Below are 24,502 nucleotides of genomic sequence, written 5' to 3'. Positions count from 1 at the left end.
CAGGCTCTAAAATATCACAATGAGACAATGATGAGCTTCGAATATGGGGATGATTACACAAATCCTTAGCAGTAAGAACGGTAACTCACATGAGTCGAGTTTATATGGTGCCCAAACGACGCTTATCTTATTCTTTACAAAAGAAACTCATCTGCAATGCATAAAATCGTTGTTTGAGAGAGAATTCGTGCATCGATTACTCTGACGGTACGAGAGCGGCTGTTTTATGTTATCAGTAGTTCAAAATATAGAGAGGAAGTACCCAGGGGATTGCGTTTTCGTAACTCTAGAGTCTTGAAAGAGCACACAGTCATCAAAAATCGCTTCATTCAATAACCTTCTATTTTATAAAATGCCTAATCAAAAGTATTAAAAGTGTAGCACCCTTATTAGAAGATTAATACCATTTTATCCACAATATAAAATTTTAAACCACTAGAATATTCTTGTTTATTAACCCTATATGCAAAATTTCATAAATTTAAATAAATTGACCGTGATGACGATTGAGTAATGATGATGATGACTATGATGGTCTCTTGGTTCAAATCCTAGAAAAGAAGGGGAGAGAGGAATGAATTTATGCACACAAAATATAAAAATCGTATAATGTTCTTTAATAATATCCTTAAAGAAAGGATATATTATGATAGATATTTATAAAATCATCATAATACTTTAGATTTGGTTTGGTTTGGTTTAGTTTGACCATAAATACTTTTGAAATTTTTCTTTTTTTGAATATTCAACTGTTTTGAATAGAAAAAGATGAATGGAATTTAAATCTAATATTTTTTATTTTTTCAGTTTTGCTGGTGAGGCATGACGGTTGCATATTATATGTATACGAATTGTACCCATCATCAAACAAAAGATTTCGGATAACACAAAATTTCACCAACAATTGAAGAAAAAAAAATCCAGTCGATCGAAATAACGGTTGGTAAAATAGCACATTTCAAAAATTTGGTCGAAATAGTGACCTGTTTCCACGGAGGGGTAAGAAATAGAAAACAAATTTGCTTTAGATACAAATCGACGATTCGATTCAACTAAATGTAATTAAAATTTTAAACACTGGAGTAGTCACAGCAAAAATTGAAACAAAAAATTTGAAAGAATGATTAATTTGACACGGTAATTTGACAAACTCACATGTCGTTGAAACGTTTTTTGAATTCCCAATCGTTAGAGCTTCTAATTCGAGAGAATTGTTGTTCTAGAATCTAGAGCTTTCTAAGTGAATGGCTTTTTATCTCAAACTTTCGTTAGCGGAAACATGAACGGAGTGCGATATCAATAGTCAAATTTTTAAACATTTTTTGAATGAAAATGTGCCAAAAACAAGAAGTGCTTGGTTTAATTTTTTTTTGTTTTTTTTTCCGTGTTTGGTATAAACAAAAAGTGAGAACTAAAGAATATTATTATACACGGTTAGCTATAAATGTAGATGAAATTTTTTTTTTTTTTTGGAGTACAATGAATTTTCTATCAACATCTATTTTTTGACTACATTTAAAAGAGAAAGAGTAATAGACGATTTTAAGTGTGTATAGAAAGCAACAATATACTAGGACAAGAAAAAGAAGAAAGGGAATAAAACCAAAGTGCTAGCTGACTTAAAAGTGCCATTCATGATTTCAAATTTTTTTTCTCTCTCTTGATTTGGTTTTTTTTTTCTGTTGGTTAGCAGTATAATTTGAATTTTGAAGAATGGGCTTTCATCTTTATTATTTTTGTTTTTTCTTTTTTTGGTTTTTAAAATATTTTTGTTAAGTACCTTTCTATTGCACATAGCCACAAATACCACCTATTGAACATATTATGGTTAAGGATTTGGTAAAAACATAAAAAAAAAAATAGAATAAAAAAATCAACAGCAGAAGCATAAAATATAAGAAGCTCTGTCTCATTTCTCATTCTATTAAAAATAAATAATTTTTATGTTAAAATTTTGAATCCTTCTAATGAGTGAAGATTTTTATGGTTACATTTTTTTTTTTTTGAGATTTTTTTTCAAGTATTCTCATACGTTCTTTTTCTTTGGACAGATGAAAATATTGAAAATTATATATTTGTTGGGTCAGAAATAATAGTCTGTCCATTATGGTGCTTAAAATTCTCGAGATATCTAAAAAATAATAATTTTCCAGGAAAACATGGATAGATATTCGACATCCTCCTCAATTGAAGGAAGACGTTGGATATTTTTTGCTCCAGGAGACTAGGTTTAAACACCAGTTCTAGGTCTAAACTGTTGTATGCATAAATTATGTCTATAGCTAAATTTTCAACCTACGAGAACATATTCTCAGGCCTTTGCAGTTGCATGGTTACGATTTTGACACAAGTTTTCCATTTCTAGACCTAATTGTTTTGATTTTAAGTGAGTTTTCCGCCTGATGACCTAATAATTAATACATAAACACAGACTTGACAGTAGTAATGTCTTAGTCAGGTTTTATATCGCAAGCCAGATCTTCTCTTCTATTTATTAACCAGAATAAAAGGTCAGCTTAACTAACGATTCCCGTTTAATAAGTGTAAATTTTCTATTTTCCTTTAAATTTACTGCCGCCATTAAAAAAAAAAGGCAAAACGAAAAATTTTTGTCCACGTTGCATATTTTTTGATACAAAAATACTTTTAAGCTCTTGAAAACAACAAATCTCTTTTTTTTCCAAAATCCTTAAGAAATTTTAACAGTTAAATATTGGTTTTGCCTCTTGTTTTTTTGTTATGGTTATACAACAAAAAAGCCATTACTGTGGCACAATAATTATGATGGTGAATTGTTTTGTTGTCATCAATTGTTACTACTAAAAAAAAAAATAAGTATATTTACCGGGGGGATCGTATTAGTAACAAAAGAATTCTGTATTTTAAAATCTTTGAATTGCGTTTTGTAGTTCATCAAATACTTTTGTATACCCACGTAAATAATATTTAAAAAATATAAATAGTGATTTTTTTTTTATTTAAAAGTATTTCACCTTTCTTTTTCAAAAGTATCCTTTTCTATTATCCTTTTGTAGATTTATATATGTAAATTCATCTTGTATACATTAAAATACTTGAGTTTCTTTAAGGTTGCTTTTTCATGATTTTATTTTTTTTTTTAAATATAAAGATAATTTCCGTATATACCGGATTAGAAGCATTCTTTAGGATTTTTTTTTTCTATTTTTTAAAATTTTTTAAAATGAAAATAACAAATAAAGGAATTCTTATTTATTATAGTTGGTAATACGGCACAAATATTTACCGTATGTAGTGTATATACATTCGTACCTATGGGTATTATGTATATACAGTAAAAAATAAGTAAATAAGTACATATATTGTATTCACCTTTTTTTTTTTTACCTCAATAAAAAAAAAATCATTGGACATAGAAAATTATAAGAGTTTTTTACAAAAGACTTTCGATTTATTGTTGTTATTTACACAACACTGAGAATTCTTTAAAGGATAAAGCACTGAGAAGTTTTAAACATATATTCATGTATATATATATATATGTACACTTTATTTAAAATTACTTGAACTTATTCTATCAATATGTGAATAACAAATCATCTATAGAAACCCTTAATAAGTAACGTTCAAAGATATGTGATTTTGTTATTTTTTAACTATTAGCGATAAAGGATTATTGAAAACTAAATGGAAAAAAACTATCGTTTACTCAATAACCAAAATTATTTAATCTATTATACATCTATTATGACACATATCACCATAACTATAACGGAGAAAGACACTGCAGTGCCAACATAACGGAATCCCAATAAAGTAATGCTAAAAAATTAAAAAATAAGCTTGATTGTTTGGTTGGTTAATGTGACCATTGCGACAGGTCTACCACAACCAAGTTAGTCAGAATGTCTCGTTTTGCTAACGCGACCCCGTAATCAGTAGTACGTCATTAACCGTACAATTACAGTTAACATATCTAAGCCACCTGGTTCTTTTGAGGAATCTGTTTAAATTCCCGATGTCAATTTTTGATATCTCATCCAACGCCATCGCAATTGCTTTAATCGGGTTAATATTTGTAAAAATATTTTTTAAAAGAGAAAAATTAAAGTGCTATACTCAAAACTGTTATGCTCACAGTAGCTTTTGACATCGTAAATTGTATGGAAATACAGCTCATTCGCCAACGGTTTTGGCTGTATATCAAAATGCATTCAAACCGAAGCAAAAATAAAGTTCAAGATCAAGATAAAGTTGACGAGACGGATCAAAATAAACATTGCATATCTATAAAACTAAATGAAATAGCAAAAAACGGATTGTATAGTCTGAGCGATCATCTCTGGGAACATATAAAAATTTTTTTAAGTCAAAAATCACGAAAGTAGCTTACTTCAAATTTCACTCAGGCAACAATTTATGAAGGTGATAGCAGCGGCGATGCTCGCACAAATGTTTTGTCGCTTGGTAGATGCCGATTTTTTCTAGTGTTTGGTAAGACAGTTAAATTATTTTTAATTGAAAGAACATTTTCTATTATTCTCTATTTTTTAATCTAATTTTAATTCTTTGTGTTTCTTATTCTAATGCTCTTTATTCCGTTTGAAAAAAAAAACTTAAACAAAAAAACTTAAATGCGAGTAATAATTCTCTCATAATATTTAAAAAGAAAAAAAAAATTAAATTTCAAAGTGCTCCTCAAACTACCTCACTTATTCATTGCAGTGTTAACGGTTTTAATTTTTTACTCTTCTTAACATTTTAAAAGTTATACACAAGAATAAACGGATGAAGTATATTTTATGAATACAGGGCAATGTTCTCTATTGATGACTCATCTTCATAATTTTTTTTTTAATGTTTTACTGTGTCCTATTGAAATGGATTATAGATTTTTTTACATTATTTTTTGTTCATATTTTTTATTTATAAATTTTTTTTTTATTTTAAATAGTAAAATCCATATAATAATTTTTGCATTATTTACAATTGAATCTGAGCACATATAGGAATTATAAAAATTGAGGTGTGGAACTTTTTAAATGAAACTTCAAGTGTATAATCGTTTCTTCTATGGAATTACTATAGAAAAATATTATAGAGTAAATGTACGCAAATGTATAATTTACATAGACCTTTTTTTTCTGTTGCATTTACTAGAATTGTAAAGAATATTTAAAACAGCACTCTGGACTACTTTCCGATTCACATACTTTAAATTTATGTACCTACTCTAAACTTTGCATTTTGTATGTATATTTTTAAAATATGTAATTATTTGATTCGATTTGAAGAGTTTATGAATATTTTGAGCAGATAAGCATAATAAATAAAATAAAAAATTATACCACATTACTAAAACTGCTATACAACAAAATTGAATTTGGATAAAAGAGAAGAATTTTAATGTAGTAAAATTTTTCTCCAGATTTATTTAATTTTATTTAATTATTAACATAATTTTCATTTAAAAAAATTAAATATTCTATAAATTTTACTCTATTCAGTGTGATATTCAGATATGAATGTGATTATGCCGATTGAAATTTTGAGCGTAACAACACTCAGAATTTTGGTATATGTAAAATTTTCTCCTAAATATATGCAATATTATCTTATTTTAAGTAAAGAATTTTAACAACACAGTAAATTTACTCACAGCGCACCACTTAAAATTCTCGAACTTTCACCTTTTTCTTTTAAATATTGCCGATATGAAGAGAGGCGTTTTACGCTACTTCAATTTTACTCTATTTTCAATTTTAATTTTTAATTATTAATTAATAAAAATAATTTGTCTTAGCCAAAAATACTCGAAAGTATTAAATTATAATTAATTAAAAATTTTGGTTGCCTAATAAATAACGCGTTCCAAATAGTGCTAAACCAAAATTTCTCTTTCTAGTTAAAATTTAGAATAATTTAATTTCTTACTAAAAATGATAACATTTCTATACTTGTCGTCAAAGTAAATTTATAGAAAATCGATTTTGCTTTAACAAAAATTTTTTTCATATTTTATTTCATGTTTTTTCACCACAAATTTTGTTAATGAAAGTTGATTAATTACTTTAATGAAATTGTTTATAGAAAATAACAACAACAACACCACCAAGAAACAAAAGTTTTTTTCCCCCCTTTAATATTAATTTTCATAACAACATAGCCTTTTAACTTCTTATCACCTTAAAGAGAAAAATGATTTTTTATAAATGGAAAATAGGTGAAAAATTATGGTGTTGGTTTCATTTAAAACAACAAAAAATTTCATTATGTTCGCTCTCATGACATTAAATTTCATAATATTTAATAATTATATTACATGAATATTTTAATAAAATATTCATGTTGATGCTTGCTATTGATAAGGTATATATAAAATTTATTTGGAAAAAATTAATAATTATCGTATGTTTTATTAACATAAAATAAAAATTTACTAGTTCCTCTCACTTCTGCTTCTTTCCTCTCCTCTTCCCCTCTCCGTCTACCTCTTAATCTACCTTTACCTCTACCTCTACAACTACTTCTATTTCCACCTCTGCCCTACTCTTACCTATTCCACTACCTATACATCTACCTCGACCTCTGCCTCCACCACTGCCTTTTCCTATACCTATTCCGCTACCTCTACCTCGACCTCTACCTCCACCTCTACCTCTTCCTGTACTTCTCCCTCTCCCAACACAACTACCTCTACTTTGACCTCCTCTTCCACTTCCTTTTTTTCCTCTACCTCTACCACTATCTCATTCTCTCCCGTCCCTCTACCTTATGCCTCGCTTTCCCAAAATTGCTCTTATAGTAACATTTTATTTTATGACATCGTTATTGCTTAATATTAAGTATAATTTTTATAATGACCTGACCAGGGTTTGAGATTCCTACGTAAGGGGCCGGCCTTGCCATAACCACTGTAACATCGGCCAGAAAAATAAAACTTAATTTAACAGTATTTTTTTTACTTATTTTCATTACCTTAACAGTAATTCAAATTTACATTCCTGAACTAAATATATGTAATATGTTTACTAAGTATTTATTAGGGGTATAAATTATTAATGCTGCCAGACAAAGTTCGGAATGCAATTACGTTGCAGATGACAAAATTTCATTTTAAATAATTATCAACTTTAATGGAATCCTTCAAAAATTTCAAAAACGAAATTTATAATAATTTAAGATATTTAATAAAGTAAAGAATAAAAAATAAATAAATAGTTTGGAAATATATTAAAATTGCCATTTTACAATTTAATAATTTCTTGGAATGTAAAATACTTACAAAAAACAAAAACAGAGAAACAAAGAATGTGCGTGGTTATTGTGAACTTTATAAGACTCATGTAATGCGTAAATTCTTTATTAAATAAAATTTTTTTCTTAAATAATTCCATTTTTCGTAATTATTTACTTATTATTTTCATATTTCTTTTTTGTTATAGAACTAAAATATTTCTTTTCATTCAACATTTACATAAAAGCCACGCGGATTGTATAATATGGTAAACCCGCATAATATTGTATTGTGTATAAATTGTTTATACACAATACAATATTATGATTATACACAATTGTTTATACACAATATAATATTATAATACAAACTATAGAATAGTAAGTATGTGCATTTAATTTAGTGTATTTAAAGTAAAGTATGTACATATGTAAATAGTTAAAGAACTACATATATAGAAATTAACTGCGTGTATGTATGTGGAACCATCAAGAAACACTAAAAACCTTTCCTTTTTTAATATTCTATAATAACTAGGTAACATTAACTAGGTGTATTATATGGAGTCTTTATGAATGGGAGTGAAAGGAAAAAAAAAATTAATATTAAAAGGACTAAAAAAAATTGCTTTTTGTATCCTTCATGTTAAAATGTACACGTATACCTGGTGGTTGTTCTTTTTGTTTTCTTTTCTTTTTCTTCCTTTCTAAACAATATAATATTGTAGTGAAAATAATTGAAACGCTTATAAAAAAAAAAAGGAAAAAACGCTGACATCGTGTATAATTTTTTTTTCTGTTACTCTACTTTATTTTACAACAATTACTTCGTTTTTTTTCCACTGCTATTATTAATTTCTTCTATACATATTCTATAAAAAAAAAAAAAAATTATTTATAGAAAATTATGCTGGCTGGCGAGTTATGTGGTTTATGAAAATACCATCAATTCATAGAATTCATGCGTTTTATTTTTTATTATGCCTATATTTTATTTATACATTTAAAGTTAATAGGCCTTATGTGTACCTACATATACATATATTTCATGAAAAAACAAAAAAGAAAAAATTAATACAATATGGGTATTTTGTGGATCGTCGTGTTGTCGTTCGGTAAAAAAAAACAGGAAAATAATAGCTATATATGAACATTTTTTTATATAATTTTTTAATCAGATCCTTTTAAGTACACGCAACAGTTTACACACCAACAGTCAATAATATATAGTTGCCTTAAAGCGAACATTGTTGAATATTTTATGTTCTTTACTATTTTTCTGTTTATTTCTGCATTCCATTTACATTTTTTTTTAATTTGATTTTGCTATTTTTTTTATAGTAGACAATACAGAGTGGCTTGAAAATATTCATATATTATAATACTAAATGACGAATGATAACTTCACCACAAAAATCACAAAATTAGATTAAGATGAATGCCTACTATAGCAGGTAAATTCTAGCCAGAAATGCCTAGTCTCCTTGCCATCTTGCCTAATAAACAGTCTCCCGTCAAAATTCCAAACGCAATACTGAGATACCACATGCCCAATATCAACAAATCTGTCATTCTTGCACCATTCCTGTTCGGCCATAGGGCGCTTGTAGTTGCACAAGTTCACCTGCCATTCCAGACCAAGTTTTCACTTTTTCTAATTTCCATTAGTCCATTCCCGCCCCAGTATCGCCAACTCATCCAATCTTTCACTTCAACCAAAATTACTATGGCCCGGAACCCATAAAAAATTACCCTACATAGCCTGCACAAAGTCCTTAAGGCCATTCTGCAACGCCCTATCGACCCAGATTTCACCATCCGAAATCCTCAACAGCCTCAGCCCGCCACTAACAATTTGGGGGCCAACACCACCGCAATTACCTCCCCAATCCACAGATTCTCGACGTCCAACCCAACCTGTACTCGTCTAAAAATTCTACTTTGAGTCTAAAGATTCTACTCTTCATTCTCAGAAAACCCGACAACTCAGAAAACCCACTACGGAAAATCACCACCAACCATTTTGTGATAATTTTTTCTAATATAATAGAGCGATGTCTTCTGGACCCGATGATCCAATGGGCGGTGACCGAAACACTCAACCGCCTATTGGATTCCTGCCCCAGTAATCAAGGCCTCCGCCATGCATCTCAGCATTTCTCAATTTCAATTCGACCGATCCTTTATCTTTTCAACCACCTTTCAGTATACATATTGAGTAGCAAACAAATAAAAGGAAAATTCTTTATTTAAGTTTTAAGATTTTCTAAGAAACAAATTTTTTTTAAACGAACCTCTCCTAATAAAACAAATACAATGTTACTACGATATATTGCTAAGGATGACTTATTACAGCAACAAATTATATATCAACTATAAAATATTATATTAAAAAAAAAAAATTTATTTTAACGCACATATTGGATACCTATATACATACATTTATGTAAAATACCGGTGACCGGAACTTTGTAAACTCTTTCGCAAATCAATAATAAAAACTGAAACAACAAAATACTATGTACTTACTATGTACATTACTTGCAATTAAAATGTTCTTTATGTTGAAAAAAAAAACAATGATTGTTTTTGAATTTTTTTAAAAATGTGGCACACGACTTAGACGTCAGAATATTTACATTTATCTATTCATATCTCAATACAACACATACGAATTATGCATATATGTGCTTAGAAATGGGATGATCGCTATTTTTAAAATAAAAATGATTAACCGTAACGCACAAAACTGTACTAAATTTCATTTTAATTCATTGAAAGATAAAGATCTTCTCTTTTACATCAATTTCAGTCCCAATATAAATTGATGTACAAAGTTTGCCCCAATATTAAAAATTAACCCTCTAATGTACAAATGCATATACAAAGAAGATATCAATTACGTTTCCTTACGAGTATTACTTTAATTCTTTCATTTAATAACAGCCTTAATCAACATTTTTTTTTAATTAAATTCTTCCATGTTAAATTATGAAAAAAAAATTACTGAATTAATTTTCAACGCACTTTAATATTTAAAATAAAAATTCAATATTATACGCGTTATACTTTTTTTAAAAAAATATTCGAAAACAGTTTAACACGCAATCAAAAATTTAAAATTCAGAATAATTTTTTAATTGTCCTATAATTTTAATATTTAATTATTTTATTACCGTATTTTCGAATATTAAAGTAACAAAATGTATAAAGCACGTAAAAATTGTATTATAAATTTAACGAGAAAAAGAAGAGAGTTGATGATGTCAACTATGTGACACCCATACGAACTATAGGCGAACTATAACACTAAGAGGCGTTCGCACAGTTAGCAATCGTATGGGTAACAGTTTTCATACTACCACATTAATTTATACAAAATTTTAGTACAGTAATTTTAATAGTTTCTAAGATATTGAAGTTTTATGACAGCTACCGCAAGGAATCAAGGGATTTCAATAACTTTTATCAATTGAGTTTTGAGTTATCGATGGGAAGGACAAACATGGTTAAACAGACTCATAATTCAACGCTAAGAAACATGCTTTATGTATGCATATCATGACATTTCTAAGCGATGCAAACTTAAAGACAAATGTATAATACACTTCGAACATACGTTCGTTCGCGTATTAAAAGTGTCAAAATAAAAAGGGTTTAGGGTGGGTTTCATTGTAAATTATACTTACATAAAATTAAGTAGCATTTTCACGCTTTATAACGCTATCAAAATAATAATTTTATGTAATTTTGGTAGACTATAAGAATGATGATGATACGGTTTGATAAGACGATAAAAATAATAAAGAATTACACACACATTTTTTTTTTTTTGAAAAAATTCTTCTTTACTCTATTACAATAGTAATTAAATGAATACCAATAAATTATGCGATTATTATATAATGATAATAATTTACATAAATAATTCAAAAGAATTATATAAATTGTATGAATAAAACTGATGACAGAATTATGATACCAAATACATAGCTATAATATGGTATTTTTGGTATGTTTATATAGGCTCATAAAATAATAACGTTGGTTTAACAATAAAACTCCAAAATAAATGTATGAAAGATGTCACATTACACGTAATGTAACGCATTTTTTTTTTTATGTCAAAGAGTTATCGTGCGTGCCATTGTTATAACATTATGGTAGAATATTTGTTAAACGGTTTGATTATCAAGAAATTCAGATGCATAAATCCATCTGTTTTCTTGCTTATTTAAAAAAAAAACTAATGAAACGCAATGTCCATCTGTTCTATAAAAAAAATGTTTTTATCATAATGTTTAAAAAATAAGTGGAATAAATAAATTCTAAAAACAAAATTCATACATAGTCAGCAATAAACAAATTGAGTTGAAATGAATTTGTACTTATGTATAGTTTTTGAGATACCGCCACAAAAATTACTCAAAAGGTTTTATACTAACAAAAATTAAGTAATTCTCGTCCTCATTAATATCCTGTCTTATATTTACGACAGACCAACCATGAATAGTAATGGATTTTATAAAATTACTTAATTTACTGTTGTAAACCACAGAATTAGTCTGAGGTTCTTGGTCTGAGTATTGCCGAGTCTGAGGGATAGGTGTTTCTGAAAATGTATTTCTTAATCACTATGAATCATTAATTTTTAATGATCACAAGTTACTTACGCACTTTATATACAATAACTGAACTATAACTGAAATTAAATTCTACACATTAGAAAAATTCAAAGAAATTATATATTAGCTCAATGTCCCACAATTTATTTGCTCTTATATCCCCTCCTGTGCTTATATGCTGCCTACATCAGAGTTTTCATACTGTTTTTCTGATTATATGCTGCCTCCATCAGAGTTTTCAAATTGTTTTTCTAAATTTCGCCTTTATAAGTTAAAATTTATGCCGGTATTATCTCAATTCTACCAACTAAGGTAGTATAAAGACATTTCTGGATACTTATAACAAATTATTAATTGTGTAGAAAAGAAAAATATTTGAAATTCCATGCTTCATTAAAAAACAAATTATAAATTTGTTATTCAATTTAAAGGAGAAAGCAAATAAGTGCCTCTGCCTTATGGCAATTTTTATTCTTTATATTTTATTTCAATTAATTTGAAAAAAAAAAAAAAAGAAAACTGGTAAAGTACCAGTAAATTCTTAACCTATTTTTTATTTTTGTTTAATTAAATGCCGATATTCAAAAAATTTTATTATTTTTTTTTTTATATCTAGAATTTTCACAGAATTTTCTTTTTAATTTGAAGGCGAATTTCATTTTTTTTTTAATTTGAACTCCTCTAAAATAGAGATGAAAGGAAATTTCAAGGATAATTTTGTTGTTTTTCAATATACTTGTATTTTTTTTTCATTTTCTCCTTTAATATACTTAGAAAATTTTTATAATTTTAGCCGGGAGACATTTTTTTACGTGGTAAATTAGTGAACATTTTGAAGAGGAAAAAAAAAAGAAGAAAATGTCCTTGACATCTTTTTATTTTTTTGTGGTGCACACAGAAGAAGAAAAGAGTAAGAAAGAGGAAAATGAAATAAATGAGAATAATTTGTTGATCCTGCACAAATAGAAGAGTAGAAGAGCTTTGAAAAAAAAATTTAATTTTTTTTGCACTGAAGGTGGCTTGTCATTTGTTCAGTTTATGATAATTTTTAAAGTTCATAAAAGCTTTTCTATATAATTTTTCTTTTTTGAGAATAATTCGAATGCCTGAAACTATGCAACATAGAAAAATTTAATATTTTGTAATATTGACTACAAATATTTGATATGCAAAATTTTAAGAACCTTAATAATACACAGAAAAATAAAAGAAGGTCTCTGCTGCCTCCAATGTTTAAGTTTGTCATTATACAGCATTCACATTATCCCGTTAGTGATTTGTGAAAAAATGATGAGTATAAGAATGTGTATACCTCAATTTATTACAATTGATGAACGAATTCATTATAAAAGCTAAATGATGATAAATTCAGGTATAAATCCAGGCAGTACTTGGAGCTGATTTCCGAATATTATGATTTATTAATCCTAGTGATTTATTTTTGTGATTTTTCTTGTGCTTGTTGATTTCTAAAAATTATTGAGATAAAACCGCATATCTCAAGGATGAGGGACTCTTCTTTAACTCGCTATTAACTAGGTGCCTATTTGCTAAACCGTCAACTATGTTAATAAAATAAAATGTTAGAAAAATAAACGAACCCGAATGTCTTGGCTATTGACATTGAACGATCAATTTCGACAGACCAGAAAGTGGATTATTAGAAATGGTTAACCCTTTAAAGCAATGAATATCATCAACTTATGCAGAAAAAAGAATAATGTGAAAATGAATTTTTTCATTTACAACGATATTTTATTTCCTTCTTCTCCCACTTCAAAGCGCTTTTACACGTTAAAATATTGTTCATTTTTATTTTTATTTTTTTAATATTCTAAAAGTTCGCCTGAATGCTTTCCAATTAAAGTCAATTAAAAATATTAAAATATATGCGATGGCTAGTGTGTGTGTGTATGTTCATTATAAATTTCTCATGATTTCAGAATGTTCTGAATTACGGGGATTAAAATTGCTTTCAGGATTTTAATTTCTTTTCCTATTTTTCCATTTAATTTTTTTTGCCACTTTCATTGTTTACCGAACATTCGTCACAAGCATACTTAACGTGTGTGCGTGTGTGTAATGTACTTGTTTTATTTTGTTTTAAATTTTTTAACCTGTTAAGCTTAAAGCGATATTTTCCATTTAATTTACAAATAACTTTGGATTCCAATTTTCATACAAATAAATTTACAAATCTGTGTATGTAGGTTTGAGTACGTATTTTTTTTTTTTGGTTTTCTGTTTTACATTTGAATTTTAATATTTAGATTTGATTTTCCTTTTAAATTTTTCCATATTTCTTTTTTGTTTTTTTTTATTTTTTATTTATTTAATTGTATAGAATTGCAGGAACAAACGATTGAATAGTCATCCGATTGAAAAAAAAATTGATGTCAAACAGAGGAAATTTCATCAAATACAAGATAAAAACAATAACAATGGGAAAATAAAAGTGAAAACAAAAGTACAAAAGCACATAAAAAGTAAATTGCTTACATGGAATGTGAGTTTGTGTGTTGAAATATGTTATGTAAAATGTGGCTGATGCAATGTTCAATCAAATGAAATTTTCTATCAACAAAATGGCATTTGGTACGTACGTATATATATATATATATATATATATATACCTTTAATATGTGGTCAACATTTTGAAATATTTAAATAAAACCCATACTTGGTCAATCATAACAAAAGATTAAACAAAACTACATGTATGTGTGTATTTGCATATAAAGATGGTTAAGATAAAATAAATTAAACAGAAAATAACAGAAAAAAAATTAAAATGATTTGAGATTGTAAAAAATTATTATTAAAAAATTGTTCGAAAAACATATTGATAACAACGACAATGTCATTTACAAATGGATTGCATATTTTATAAAAAAAGAAGTGAATAAAATGAAGGAGGGGTATTGGACATGATCCTTTTAATTTTGTAATACCACAGGAAAAAGAACTTGAATGAATACAATTTCAACATTTTGTTTAACGAATTGGTAGCGAAAATGACAAACCTTTCACTAACCTACTGTGAATCAAATCCAGAACCAAATTCATTTTAGCATCATTTTAGCAATTTTGGAAAACAAACGAGCTCTGGTATAAAATTTTATAAAAATTATAAAAATTAATGACAAATTAATTTCCTTATAATAATTCCATGACTACTCTCATTTCAGAATTACAGTTGTACGATATTTATGGTACAAATTGTGGTATCTCCGCAAGGTTTACTTTCAGAATCTCATTAGTATCAGGTTATCAGCAATTGGTTTAAGGACGTTGAGAACGGTTAATTTATTTTGAGTCTTTGATTTTATGTAAGCTAAAATTAAAAAATTAGTCAGATTGATTTTCTAAAACTTTCCATCTTTCCATATTGACGACAATACTTTCTTTATACAACACTCTTGTTTCTAAATTTGAGAAAAATTATACAATATTTTAAACTGTTTGCCGCCAATATATTTTGATTCCAAATATTGTGGTAAAAAAAAGTAAATTTGCGTAATATTGACAAAAATTTCATTCAATAAAAATAAAAATTAAATCAAAAAATCTCTTCTGATGTTTTCAAAAAAAAAAAGCTTTCATAGGACTTCTTTTCAGTTTTATTTTTCCTTTCTTGTTTTTCTTTTTATAAAAATCTATTATCCGAAAAAATGAAATTTTTTCATTCTTCATCAGTTGATTGAGCATCAACCAACATAACAGATTTAATTCATTCATATCATTTTTATTTTGGAATTAAGGAAACAAAATTTAATATGAAAATTAAACAAATTTTGAATGCATGCACACATACGTACAGATATTTTTTGGTCAAAATTTAACATTACGATGTTATTTCCATTATTTACAAATGTCTTTTTATGTTCGCATAAAAAAGTCAACTTATTGCATTTCTTTTCATATAAAGCAATTTTTTTTTTTTGAAAAACTTGTCATTCGAGATCATCGTATTAAAATGAAAATTGAATTGAGAAGTGAAATATGCACATAAAAAATGTTTTTGTTAAATTTATCTTAAATATTGATTTATTTTCCTGAGTATTGTGATGTGTTTTAAAAAGAAAAATTTGAACTACCATAAAAGAAATGGAAGTCAGTCCAAAAAAATATAGGGGATCTTACAAATAATAACAATTGAAAGAGTTGACAAATGCTACTACCTTAAGACCAAAAAAAATATTAAAATACCAAAATTCAAAGACGAGAGCACAAGTAATAATACAGGAGCACAAGCTACGGTAATATTCAAGCAGCCATATACGGTAATATTCAAATACTAGTATAAAATTGACAGAAATGGACTAAGTACAACAAGTCTTGGAAAGAAAATTAATCTGAAATTCAAAGGTGGCAGCACGAGTTATAATATGAGGGCCCTAACTCAGGCGGTAGTTATATACAGATTATTGTCTACTAGCAGTTTTGAATTATTTGAAATCCTCAATTACAAATAATTTAGAAAACAATTTGCAATTCATTTAACGAACAAAATTTCAATAATATTTTACACATTCTATTTATTTTTTTGCGTTTTTGTTTTTTCATTAACTTCTACTATATTTGTTATTGTTATTATTATTTACGATCATTCAAGTTTTACCATAGTAAACGTATACATAATATATTTTAATAACGACCACAATAATTGTTTTTGGTCAATGCAACATGTTCATTGGATAGCCATCAATCAGAGACAATAAAAAGAACAAATAAATAACAAAATATAGAAATTGTTTTCTAGTTGTACAAATTCTTGTTTTATGCATTTATATTTTTGTTTTTATTATTTGGTATGTATGTATGAATGATGCCCCTTTACTTTTACGTACATGTTCCGTGTATACTTTTTCTTTTTAATAAAAATTGTTTATGAAATAATTTGGAATATTCTGAAATTGAAAATATTGGAATGGCAAAGTACAAAAATAGAACAAAAACAATAAAAAATTATAGAATGAATTATTCGTGTTATGTTGGCTTAAGGGTAAGTTCATTTCATTTTCATTTACGACTCACTTTTTTTTTGTTTTATTTATTCAGAAATTATGGTATGATGGTTTATCTTTATTAAAAACTTTGTACATAATATATAAAATATGTAGATGAAATATAGAGAAGAGCTCAAAACAATAACATTCAGTAATAACAACAACAACGCAACAAACAAAATAACAGCGAGAGGAAGTCAAACAAAAAAAAAAACGACATGCAAAGGAAAAAAAAGGACAATTCATTTTTTGACATATAATGTGCTCCTTATATGCATGAAATTGCAATTTCCTCCTTTATCCTTTTCTTTTTTGTTCACTTTACCCCCATTCATTTCAGTAGAGTCAAATAGAGAAGTTTTTTTTTCGAATTCCTAACAATATTTTGTTCTCATTTTAATTATTTTCCTTCTTTTTTTTTGTGACAGATGTGAGTTAAGTGCAATCGCCTTTTAAAGATTTTTTTTTCATTTTTTTTTTATATTCCATTGCATTTTTATTTAGCAAAGAAAAACAAGAAAATAGAACAAAATTTTTTTGAACAAGTTTTTGTATGTAGAAAAATGATTTGTTGCATATTAAATTTATGTACTTTAACACACAAAATAATATATAAAATATTCGTAAAATATAGTTAAGGGTTTTGATATGAACGGCACATGACCGACTATATTGAGAATTCTCTGAATGATATTGACAAAATTTATTTTCTTGTTGTACCTTTCAATTGTGATTTTAGATTACGCTTAATTACCTGGTGAACCTGGTTATCTAAATGCCAAAATTATAGTAAACTAAAGCGAACATATAGTCCTATTGAATTAGTGGTTTGAAATGTTAATAGACTTTGAATTTTCGAAAGTTGTGCTGTCCTTGTAAGTTAATTAATAAATTTATTTACCGAATGGAAATTAATTAAAAATTCTGCTACAAACAGGAGCTAATGCGATCGAATAATAATGTGCCATTGACGGGTTTTACCATAAGTATAACATTTTTCACGTATTTTCAGTGGTAGATATTTAACAATGATAGCAGCAACAAATGACATATATCAATTTTTGACAGATTTCATGAATTTTCACGTACACAAAAAAAAATTGTAAACTGCATTTACAAATAAAAATTGATTAAAAATCACGTGGAAAACTATTTTTCTATCAAAATCTTTAATAATACAATAGTGAAATTTGATACGAAATTAATACTGCACTCCTGTATTATAAGGTCATAAAGCGACCGGTCAAACTATATAAAGAATCAACCTTATAATATACGCAATTATATAGCATAAAAATACATAAAATATGCACAATATAATAAATAAAATTATTAACATGCAAGGAATATAATACGTGCATATAATAGCACATACACAAAGTTTTAGGGGTCGAATTAAAACCATAATAATATCCTTAAAGGGATTTCAATATTACCACAATATTAAAATTATGATGTAGAAGAGTAAAGTTACTACTGTTTAATTTCATAAAAATTCTTATTTTCTTTGTTATCCTTTTAATAATTTGATTATTTGTACATTATTATAAAATGTTTGACCATTCATATAACAACAACAATATATCATATTTTTAATTACTTATGTATCACAGATCGAAAATGTGAAGCAGTAAAAATAATAGAATAGGTACATTAAATGGTACGGTAAGGATTCCATTTTTATTATTATTAAAAGATAATATTTGCGTATAACACAATAATTTTTTTTTTATTGTATGTACATCAATTTGTAATTACAAACATTTTCTTTTCCGATATGCGATCAAAATATAGTAACTTAATTTTTTTCCGAATCATTTTGTACATTTTGTTAACCAAATAAATGATTTGATTAAATACAAATATTTTTTTTGTTACAGAATTAAATGGAATGCGGTTTGTAAATTGTATTTCGATTAAATATTATACAAATACAGAGTAGCAATTTTGTTATATAACAAAGAAGGAAATAAATAATAAAATTTTTGAAGTTAATTCAAAATTTATTATTTGATCAAATGCGTGTAATGTTTAATTTACTTTTTAATATTTGATAAAATAACTTGGACGACTTTAATGTATAATATTTTTATTTATGTGAATAAAACAATAAAAAGAATTATACAAAATTATGAAAAATTCATAAACGTTTGTAAGTGAAGCGATAATTGTGGTTATACTCTTATATTTGACAATTATTCACGCAAATATTTGTCATAAAACCGCATTTTTACAGGAAAAATTATTTATAAATCTGCATAACACATTCAGTGTTTTTTTCGGTCACAATGCAAAGAATAAGGCAGATATTTATTTCGAACCAGATTTCAAATGTCAAGATTTTAATAGAATTGTATTTTTCTGTGATGGACAAAAAGAGATTCAAAAAATATTTAACAAGCTAATTCGTCAATGCCCTCCAATACCTCGTGAAATTTTAAATATAAGTTTGAAGAGTTCATAAATTGAACATTTTTTAAGAAAAACTTAAAATTTTTCATATATTTCATACAGCTTATAAAAATCTATGTAAACTATGTTTTCTGTTTTCAAGACCTAAAAACAATGTAATTATTAACTCAAAATTGCAAAGAATTATTTTGTTGTCGCATAATGATCTCAGTTTTCTAAGAATACTCGTATATAAACTCTATAAGAAGATTATTATAAACTCGAATACATTAATTGAGTGTTATAAGGTAATTATTGGTTTTAGAAGAAAAACAAACAACATTCAAATAATTAATTTACTTAGAAACTATTTTTCTTACGAGTAAATACATCCCTCAATAATTACGGTGTTCTATTTAGTTCCAATGAAATAAAATTATCAATGATTTTTAAAGTATTTCCCGAGCATCCTCTTTTCCTCATCAGATGAGTTTCTGAATTCAAGATAATTTCTATAGAATTCAGATCATTTTATGTAATTCCTTTTATTTTTATCTCTTATATTGTTGTCATCGCCGCAATAAATTCTTTAAATTTTTATTCTACTTTTGCGTTTCAGCGACAAGAAAGGAAGTTTAGTAAAAGAGAAAACAAAATATTTTTAAATACCTATATACACGTGTATTATGTTCATATTGAGAGTGTTTTACTACACCTTCCTAGCATATCCGGCACAGATTGTATTCTTTATTATTATTTCTTAATGTTTCTTTTTTTTGTATGAGAAGAGAAAAAAACATTGTTTGCAGATCACGTTTTATACGGTTTCATTCCCCTTGGGCATATGATTTGGCCGTGTAATAATATGGTAAAGTTATAATAAAACAATTTATTTAATAAAATTGTCACATATAAGGTTTTAATCGAATTTATGGCACATTAAGTATTTTGTAGGACCGCAATTCTAGCATTGTTTACTTTTTTCTTTTCTGTTAAAAACAATGATAATCGACTTCAGTTTAACTTTTTATACTTTTTACGTATAATAATGTTATGCTTTAATTTAGATGTTACACAAATTCTAAGAAATATGGCCAGCTAAAATTATTTTTAAAATAACTAAATAGTAGAGTGGTTATTGTATCCTTCTATCGCTAGCTTTAACAAAAATTCAAATGTAAATTCTCAGTAGTATAGTGGTTAGTTATCTGCTTATACTACTAATTTTGGCATAAAGTTAAATATAAAATCTAGGTAGTATTGTGGTTATCATTTCCGCCTAACATTAGGTTTGACAAAAATTTAAATATGAATTCTCGATGGTATTGTGCTTTGCATCTCCTCCTATCGCTAATTTTGACAAAAATTGAAATAGGTATTCTTGGTAGTATAGTGTTAAGTATCTCCTCTTCGGTAGTATAGTAGTTAGTATAGTGATCTAGTTTTGGCAAAAATATAATATGAAATATCGGTAGTATAATGGTTAGTTATCTCCTTCTATTACTAATTTTGACCTTCAGATAAGCATGAAATCTTGGTAGTATAGTAGTTAGTATCTTATGAAAAATTTAAATATGAATTCTCGGTAGTATAGTGGTTAAAATCTCCTTCTATAACTAATTTTGACAATCAGTTAAATATAAAATCTCGGTAGTATAGTGGTTAGTATCTCCTTCTATTATTAATTTTGAAAAAAATTTAAATATGAATTTTCGGTAGTATAGCAGTTAGTTATATCCATCTATTACTAATTTTGACAAACATTTAAATATATAAAATCTCGGTGGTATAGTGGTTAGTACCCTCCTCCTACTACTAGTTTTGACAAAAATGTAATTATGAATTCTCGGTAGTATAGTGGTTAGCTATCTCCTTCTATAACTAATTTTGACAATCAGTTAAATATAAATTCTCGGTAGTATAGTGGTTAGTATCTCCTTCTTCCACTTGTTGTGACAAAAATTTAAATATGAATTCTCGGTAGTATAGCAGTTAGTTATCTCCATCTATTACTAATTTTGACAACCATTTAAATATAAAATCTCGGTAGTATAGTGGTTAGTACCCCCCTCCTACTACTAGTTTTGACAAAAATGTAAATATGAATTCTCGGTAGTATAGTGGTTAGCTATCTCCTTTTATAACTAATTTTGACAATCAGTTAAATATAAATTCTCGGTAGTATAGTGGTTAGTATCTCCTTCTTCCACTTGTTTTGACAAAAATTTACACATGAATAAGGTAGTATACTTGTTAGTTATCTTCTTCCCTTACTAATTTTGACAACCAGTTAAATATAAAATCTCGGTAGTATTGTAGCGTGTATCTCCTTCTATCACTAGTTTTGATAAAAATTTAAATTTGAATTCCGGCTAATGGCTAGTATCGCCTCCTACATCAGTTTATAATTCGAAGGAAATTTTGACACATGATTATAGTATTTATACAGGATCATGCAGTTATTTTTAATCGTCCTCCTACAATATTCCAAGATATTTTAACCTTTAAAGAGAATTTAAAATAAATAAGTATAAATTAGCTCAAGAGTTAATCAGTATATCATTAATAAATAAATATAGGTCAGTTCAATAATTAATTAAAATTTAATACAAAAACCATGTTTTGTGCATAAATGAAAATAAAAAATATCATATGTAAGAAATTTTGATATTGACATTCATTATTTAAATCATGCAGCATTTGCAACCAAAACAAAATATACTTATTTAATAAGAGTTAAATATACTTAATTAATAAGAGTACCTATACTTATTTAATAAGATTTATGATCAAATTTACAAGCTCTTACGTATTTAAATGAAATCAAAGTTACATTGCAGCAAGTGAGCTAAAATTAATCAACCATATGAATAACGAATTTCACAGTAAAATTTTTAACAATTACTTGATTTATATCTAATTAAGAACATCTGATTTTTACAATATAATCGTTATAAGCAGAAATCCAAAAGAGAAAAAGGAAGATTTCAAAATAGGAAATATAAATATATGATTACTATATAGAATAAAAAGGAAACAGCGATTACACATTTTTAATACCAAACTCGTTGACTATTTTTATGGAATTGAAAGTAAAAATTTAAAAAATTTTTATGATGGTAATAAATTAATTCTTAATTCATTGTAAAAAATTGTTTCTATTAATCGCTTTAAAACTCATCAAAACCAAGTATAACTTGCAATCAAACACAAAAAATGTAAAAAAAAAAGAAAAAAATAAAAAGGAAATTTAAAATACTTAATCAGAAGCTTTTAATTGCCGCCACTTTATTAATTAAAGTATAAAATATTGCAATTCATGACATTAATAAATCTAAATACAATCTTACCGACCATTAAAATTTTGCAATATCAATGCACTCCACTTTTTAGTTATGCAAGAGTAATTTTTATAAAAGTGTAAACAATAACAAATTAAAAATGTCAAAATTGAAACATAATAAATTTAACAATAAGTTTAGAGACTCATTTAGCACATTACTTATAGACAATAGAAATTTTTAAATTGTTATAATGTACATACTTAGCTTGGTTTTCAAACAAAATTGAAAGGGTTTTCATCGAAAAACACGTTGATTATTTATTTACCCACAAGGCGATCTTCTGTTAAAAACAATAATTTATAAAAATTTGTAAAATAATTCTGCATACTTATTTTACGATGATAGAAGAAAACCGAATGAGACCGGAAAATTTAGAGTAAATTTTTAAGCTTCACTCGTTGTCAGTGCTCTCAGCTAAAAATGAAAGTGAAGTAAATGAAACAATATGAAGAATACATAAACAGCATATCACAGAACTTGATTTATTACTTCATTTACTTACTATATAGTACTAACGCAACAACTAATAGAAAACCTGTCTTAAGAATATTTTTGTGCCGCAGGATTATATAACATTTAAAGCTATTTTAAATTATCCCAATACCACGAAGTAAATTTTTACTATGACTGGATTATAAAACACTTTTAGCTTGAGAAGGTATAAATTTTATAGAAAGCAATTAATTACTGCCGTAATAAATAGCAAAAAGAAAAAAGAAAATAAAATTATTGCTATGCCAATAATGTTGCATCTTGATAATATAAAATGTCAACACAAAGTGCTCATACCCGCTAAATTCATATACTCAATAATACCAACATAAATATTTTCATCATTCACAAAATTTACTACTAAGTAAAAAAACATTTTTTATTTTCTTGCAATTTTTTGGTTGAATTTTTCATGTGCCGAACAAAAATTTTTCGCCTAAGGCAGTGTTAATAATAATATATTGGAGGCAGATAATACACATGAATATATTATAATCCTTCTCTAAAAAAATCGCTTATAGTTATTGAGTCCTCTAAGGTTTGAGTTTAAAAAATGAAAAAACATAAAAAAAAATTTGTTTTCATTCTATTCGAATCTTCTTTTTAATTCTACAGGGAATAAAAATTAAAACTGTTATCAACATCGTAAATGTGCATTTTGTTCTGTTGAAAAGGAGTTGAAAGCAACAATGTTAACTATATAACATCAACGAACACATTATAATTGTTTTTTTTCTCTTATATCATGCGTTTGTCAATTCTGTATCAGTGTGTATGTTATTACCATACATATTGATACAGGCATCATATACCATACTAAGAGTATTAATTTCCAAAACAATCGGAAAATTAACCGACCATTTCCCGAAAAAAAAGACTAAGAAGTCAACACTTTGAATTCATTAGTCAAAAATCTAAACAGCTTAAAATTCAGCACTTCATTAAATTCTCTTTAATGTGGTATCGTTCAAGAGTAGCCGTTCTGTCTATGTTTCAAAATCATCACTTCTTAAGGTCGAATAAAATTGCCAGTTTAGTATAACTCAGAAATGACTGAGTGATCTTTCATTACAGCTCAGCTTTACTACTGGTGCTTCTAACGCCAACAAAAAATTAAAAAAAAAATACCAAATTTCTATTAATATTAGTTCTGCTTCCTCGTCTTTAAGTTTCGAATTTCACTATTTGAAAATTTACTACAAAACAAATGTATTTCTGCAACAATTTACATAACTTATGTTTGGTGTACACCCTATATATTTATGCGTACTGCACAATTAAATAAAAAGAGAAATTGGTTAGAGTTTTAAATTATAAAATATGAAATAAGATTTTTCCTTGCATAACTTTTTAACTCTTATATATAAGCACACGATTATAATAAACGCATATTTAGATTGGGGTTATTGGCGTTGGGCTATATTTG

This window comes from Condylostylus longicornis, unplaced genomic scaffold (assembly GCF_029603195.1).
Source record: "Condylostylus longicornis isolate FDR11 unplaced genomic scaffold, ASM2960319v2 ptg000027l, whole genome shotgun sequence".
Lineage (NCBI taxonomy): Eukaryota > Metazoa > Arthropoda > Insecta > Diptera > Dolichopodidae > Condylostylus > Condylostylus longicornis.
This window is presented reverse-complemented; position numbering follows the sequence as displayed.